The sequence below is a fragment of the Fopius arisanus genome, unplaced genomic scaffold, assembly GCF_000806365.1.
Source record: "Fopius arisanus strain USDA-PBARC FA_bdor unplaced genomic scaffold, ASM80636v1 scaffold00043, whole genome shotgun sequence".
Taxonomy (NCBI): domain Eukaryota; kingdom Metazoa; phylum Arthropoda; class Insecta; order Hymenoptera; family Braconidae; genus Fopius; species Fopius arisanus.
Window position 1 is genome coordinate 887,473 of NW_011887782.1, and position 6,473 is coordinate 893,945.

A 6,473-nucleotide genomic window follows, 5' to 3' on the forward strand; every position below is an offset into this window, starting at 1 on the left:
GGGGGGAAAAGGGAAGAAAGTTAAAGATAGGGAGAGAAGAGAGAGGAGAGGGAAAGAAGAAAAAAGAAAAAGAAAAAGAAAAGTGGGGTGGGGGAATGTGGAGTAATGTTATTTTTATCATTTAATTATAAAGAATTTGCGTTTCTTGAAGTGATTATTAATTCATCTATTTCAGTATAGATGTTTATAGGATTTCGGTTGGTGTGTGGGCTAAGTGTCGCCATCTGTGTTTAGTTTAAGGTGATCCATTATGGCTTTAATATTGTTAGTATTTACTCTAACTTGTTCCGAGATAGGTGTTAGTTTGTTGGTGACAGCCTGTATTATAAAGTGGGTCATGGTAGTGGCCCATGGTGGGGGGGAATGAAGTTCCATGTGAGCGGGGTTTGAGTCTAAATCGACGGTATTGGTTTGTGCCCTTGGGGCGGTAGAATTTGAGTCGGTATTGATTGGGGTATTTGTTATATTATTATGTGGGGTTTTAGACCCTCTCGCTCGTTCCGCATACGTGACGGTCGGGATGACTCTATTCGAGATATTATTTATTTTAGTTATTGTGTTTATTTTAGTGTTATTTTTGATATTTTTGGATAGTTCTAATGCTTTTTTATAATAGGGACAGCCCTTGTAGTTGGCTGGGTGACCTATTTGGTTGCAGTTAGCGCATTTTAGTAATGCTTTATCAACTAATCCTTTAAATTCGCAGTCGCCTGGATTATGCGATTTTGCGCATTTTACACATCTAAATGAAAGGGAGCAGTTGGAACTGGAGTGCCCGATTCTTTGGCAATTTTTACATTGGAAAAGTGAATTTTTCCTTAATGGTTCGCAGGATATTTTTTGATATAAAATTATATTGTGTTTTATCAAGTTTTTGACTATTGAGTCATTACTGAGCTGGACTAAAAAAGCAAATTTTTTGGTAATTTTGTTTAAGATAATTTTTGAAATTTTAATAATATTAATGTTTGGGATTTTAAAATCGTTTAGAGCGTTAAGTATATCGGATTCATTAAAGTCTCCGTAAAGATTTTTTAGAATAAGATTCTTATTTTTTTCCTCTTTGGGGGTATATGTATAATATTCAATTTTTTCTTTGGAGAGTGTGTTTTTAAAACTTTTATAAGTTGCTAAATTTAGCGGAAAAATTGAAACGTATTGGGAATCTTTGGGTTGCCGCAAGTAAAACTTATCGTTAGTTTCGGGTGTTGACAATAATTCGGCGATGGCCTTCAGAGATTTTCCTTTTGAATGTATTGGAGGCGGTCGTTGACCCGTTCTGCGTTGTTGATGTGGTGCTTGGGCTGTCTGCGATGAGTTTTCGAGAACGTTTTCTGGCTCCTTATCGTCTGCTCTGTAGTCCTCGAATGATTCGTCCTCTGAGCCCGAGGAATCGAGGGGGGGATCTGCAGGTGTTGTTGTTGATGTTTGGTGTTCGTAGAACTTTCTCGGTCGTTTTGATTTCGGAGAAGTTGAATCATAATACGATGAATTTGCTGGGAAATTCTCGATATTATTTGATTGGGTTTGTGTGCTGTGGAGAGTTTTCTCCTGTGATGCGATGTTTGCAGCAAGTGGATTTTGCTGGAGAGTATGTGTGGAGGGTGTAGTTTTTCCTCCGTATAATTTTCTCAATTCCAGGAGTTCTTTGTTTAGGCGATCACCGGTGATGTTACCTGGGCTGGGTTTGCCTTTTCTTATTCCTGGAGAAGTGGAGTGTACTTGCTCCGTGATTTTCCTTTTTGGTGTTTTAGGATTGATTAGGTGTGACGGTCGCGGGAGATTGCCTCTTCCTCTGCCCGGTCTAGTGTTGGATGACATTTTATTCAGTAAGGCTCCTTTTCGTTAACCGCCGTCACTGTATTTCAACCTCATTGTAAATGAGTGTGGTGAATTTTTGTGATGAACTTTTAATGAACAGTTAATGAGGGGTGTAACACTTTTAGAAAGGAACTATAGTGGAGTAAAAGAGAAAATGTCCCCGTGGCGGGGATTACTGGATTTTGTACAAGGAAAAATTGCTGCCTTGGATTTAGCGTCCGAACGGTTCGGATGCTTGGCGCCAACTGTACCGTATTCACTCTCCTATAGAACATAGGAGTGAGATGAGAAAGCACAGAAAAAACCATGTCGGTACCAGCGGCTGCTCTACACGGAGAGAAAAATACTGGAAAAAGTACGTAAAAAGTTCCGTCAAAATTCATGTGTGAAAGGTAAACGTGGGGTGAAATGTTAAATCGGAAAAAGTGCCGATTATTCAGAACATTTTACCACTCGGTTCCGTAAATTTTGCCGAATTCTTCCGTAATTTTTCCCCAAACTTTTTTTTTTCAATAATAATAATTGAAGGAGAGGATATTTAATTAATAAATGATTTGACGGGATCAAAACTTCAACAATCACCTGTAATGTTTTTTCATCCTTCCGACAATAATAATTTGCCGGGTGACGTGATCCCAACTTGGACAATGATTCGCGATCGGGTATGGCCAACAGTCGTACCACCAACGCTGTCTAGGAATTTTTAAATTCGGTCACGTAAAAATTACGGTACGTCACATAAAATTTAAATGAAACTGGATAATTTTTACGTTACTCGGAATAATTTTTACCAGAACTGTGGTAAATTTTACAAGTTCGTAAGAAATTACGTGACAGTCACGTAAATTTTCCAGAGCAAATAATAAAATTTCCTGTTTGCCTCGCATTTTTTTCCAAATTCTCCACTAAAAAACAAAGAAATGACACTCCAGGGCATGATTACCTGACTAGTCACGTCATTTTTTCTGTGTTTTTTTCTCCGTGTATTTGCAAGCTCCCGCTCATCCGTGCCTGTTGAAAAATTCGATTCAACGGGGAATCGAACTTGTGTATTCTGTCGATAGGAATTTTATATTTTACCTCTCGTTAATACAATAATCATTTTCGTCACGTCGCAGACACAAAGTCAAATTTCGAAACGTGAATGTACACAGTTTGCAACCGAGAGGCTGGATAATAATATGGAAGAGTGTAATACATAATGTATCATATCAACAGTTTTCAGTAAATTGATTCGTGAAATGAAATCATTCACATAATGCAATCATTAATGGTATTTCACTCAGTAGATGTACAGGAAATATTTTCTGTTAAGAGCAGCATGGACTGTCTATCGAACGTAATCTTTAGTTTGAAGTTAATCTTGTTCGTCTAAAATCTATGAATATGGGATCAAATTTGAGTTGTAGGAAGCACGTCAATGGTAATTAAAAAATCCAGAAAAAAGAGCAAAAATTTTAAAAGGAGGGGGGGAGTAAATCAATGTTGACTTCAAGGGATCTTCCAAGTTTTCAGAAAAATTATTTAAAAACACTGCGTATGTTTCATTATTTTTCTGTAAACTTGGCAGATCCGTTGGTATCAATATCTCCATTTTACTCCCTTCAACAAATTTCCCTCTTTTTAAAAATTATTTTTTTATGACCATTGGAGTGGCTTCCGCAATGCGAATTTAATCCCAGGTTCTAATATATTTTAGGTTAACAACATTAAATTCAAACTGAAGATCACCTCCGATAGATAGTCCATGCAAGACAGTCATTGCGGGGCCCAATTTTCTATGGAAAATCAGAACAGCTTTTAAAAAATTATTTTTTTTTGTGAAATCGGGATATTCATTATTCACTAATAATCTGTCAGTAACAAAGACACTCAAGAATTCAACTAGCGGACTTTAACATTTGGTTTGAACTAATGGAAAATAGAGAATAAAAGTTAATATTCATGAAACTTTTCGCATAAACGAAAGAAAATTCATGTGTTTCCAATATCAGCGAAATGTGTTGGGGGAATAAACAGAAGGGAAAGAATTGATAAGCGCATTTCGAATTTCCTAGCTAACATTGGTATAAAGATACTACATAATCCTGACTCCTTCAGCCCGATAGGTTAAAATGAAGAAGGGAGGAGTATATTTCGATACAAGTGCGACTGAAAAATCCCCCTCTTACATCTGTCGATTGATAATTTTTTGTCGGCGATTTGACGTTTAACAAGTGACGAACTGTGCCTTTTTTGTTTACATGTACACGAAAAAACACATTTCGGCACGAGGTAAACGTAGCAGAAGTCTTAAAATAGTATATTCCGGACGCGTTAGGATGAGGCGTTCGAGCCGCAGGCGAGAACTCGCGAACCACACGGGTGAAAACGCCCAACCCAAAAACCCGGATCGTATTTTTTCGTAGTGATTTTCACATTTTCGAGTTCAGTCGGAAAAGTAGTTTAGAAAATTCACGAATTCTTTTCAGTAATTTCACAAAACGATCGAATTAAAAAAACAAACTGGGTGAACGAAAGCAATATCAGCGTGAAATTTCCATGAAATATAATATCCAATAACGATCGTATTTTGAAAAAGGATAATTCCCAGGTAAGAATTAACAATTGGTCCAAGCTTGGGTGATGGGCGGCCCAACCCCGGCTAGACAAGGCTCGAGCTTGGCATCCAAGGCTGGCCCAAGCCTGGTTGAGCCCTGGGATGATAACGTGCGAGCCTTCCTCGGCCACCAGACGTGAGCCGAGCTTGGTCGCCAGGCCTTAGCCATGACTCATATTTATTTATTTAAATTGATAAAAAAATAAAAAATAATATTCATTGAAGCATTTCTGTAAATGATTACTGTCTTATTACTCACTCCTAACTTATTTTCCAACGCGAATCGCTAATTTGTTAACCTAAAATATTACCCTAACCAGGGATCGAACCGACGACCCCAAAATCTCTAGTCCTGCGCCCTAACCGCTAGTCTAATGCGCTATTATTACTAACCAACCTAAATCATCGATATATAGACTCCAGAAAGTTTCAAAATATAATCCCTGTTAAGTCCGATCTCACTAGTTACCGATTATCTCGGTATTTGATTAATTCAAATCCCCCCCCCCCCCAGTCAACGTATCTGCAATGAACCAAAAATAACAATTTTTAGTTACCGTAGCGAACGGAATCTTAGCTATAATTACTGCCATTATTTTCATTACCGTTATTATTAATCATTATTCTTGCAGTTTTTATTATTCATCCGTCGCCCCCAATGGAGTTTTTCTCTTTACGCCCCCTTTCCCCTGACTTACTGAGCATTGGCAGACGAGCGTGGACCACCCTCCAGCCAGTCGTTGAGTCACTTTTGGACCAAGGGTGGGCCTTCAGCCTTCTATGGTCAGTCCAATGTTGGATAAAGCTTGAGCCAAGCTTGGACCGGTTGTTCGAGCTTGGCATTCCTGCCTGGGTTGTAATATAACACGCTTTTACACACGAGTGTGTCAGAATCATTACAAAGAAAATTTCGACCGGAATAAAATTGCATTAAGGAGTTATTTATATATCTTGATTTATAAAATTTTTTGAAATCATTGATACATCCTTTCGTATACAAATACATCTATTGTGCTAAAATCTCGTATTTTTTAGTTTCCGGCAAAATTAGAGTATTAAAAACTCACCGGTTAGAAGGCTTCTATACTCAGCAATAGAAATTACAAGAATAACTGGAGTTTTTGAAACCACACTAATAATATTTTGGCTTCTCATGTAAAATTTAAAAGTTTTTGAGTAATTGAACCCTCGAATCGAATAATGTAGATCATGAATGAGGGTAAAACATTTGGAACTTCAGTGAAAAAGCATCAGAATTCCACGATGATCTTGCCCAAACAAAGATCGATGAAGGCGCATGCAAAAAATTGAAAATGCTCCGTCGTCTGATATTTTATAATTATTATGTTAGACTCTAAAGAGACTTGCGACATAAATTACAATTGAAATTATTGAGAATCAAATGTTAGTCCTAAGCATAGCTATTTACAATTAACAAATGCGAAATGAAGAAGCGACTAGGAGCCGGATAGCTCAGTTGGGAGAGCATCTGATGCATAATCGGAAGATCCTTAAAGGTTGTGACGTCTGAGGAAATCGTAGGAAAGGATAATGGACTAGGTAGGAAGGGAAACAGGATAATTCTCGAAATAATTTTACACGAAAAAACCAGTTAGGCAGCCTTGAAAAATTACATGTGCGATTCGAAACCCGAACTTTTATAGAGTTGCGTGAAAAATACCTGCATTGTATTATCTTGGAAAGAAGTAATCTTGATAATCCCTCTACAGATTTTTCTGTAATCCTGAAATCACGAGTTTCTTACTGCAAGCTCTTCTATCTTTATATGAATAAAATATTAGCAAGAAGAGAGGAGATAAATAAAAAATATGAGGACGAATGGACGGATGCTAAAGTAACTAATTTTCAGTGTACCCAAATATGGGGCATTCTCCGTCAACTCAGCCACCCATTTTCGTCATGGTCTTAGAAAATTCTGAAAAAATTCATGCTTGTTTCGATACTCGAAAAAGTTTTTTGTGAATTTTTTCAGATTTTTCGGCTGACGGGCAAAGGGTGATTCAGTAGATTTTTCCGAATTAATTACTTTCCA

General features: G+C 37.4%; 1 protein-coding gene across 3 annotated transcripts in view; it reads right to left on the minus strand.

Annotated features, from left to right (window-relative positions):
• cnk (connector enhancer of ksr) overlaps nt 1-6,473 on the minus strand; it is a 113,343-nt gene that overhangs the window by 5,232 nt on the left and 101,638 nt on the right. The window contains exon 6 of one of the 3 annotated variants that reach the window (XR_892213.1): nt 5,224-5,269. The exons of the other annotated variants lie outside the window; for them this stretch is intronic. The gene's annotated coding sequence lies outside the window, so the exon portion shown is untranslated. Of the gene's footprint in view, nt 1-5,223; nt 5,270-6,473 lie in introns of those variants that run through there. 3 annotated transcript variants of the gene reach the window in all.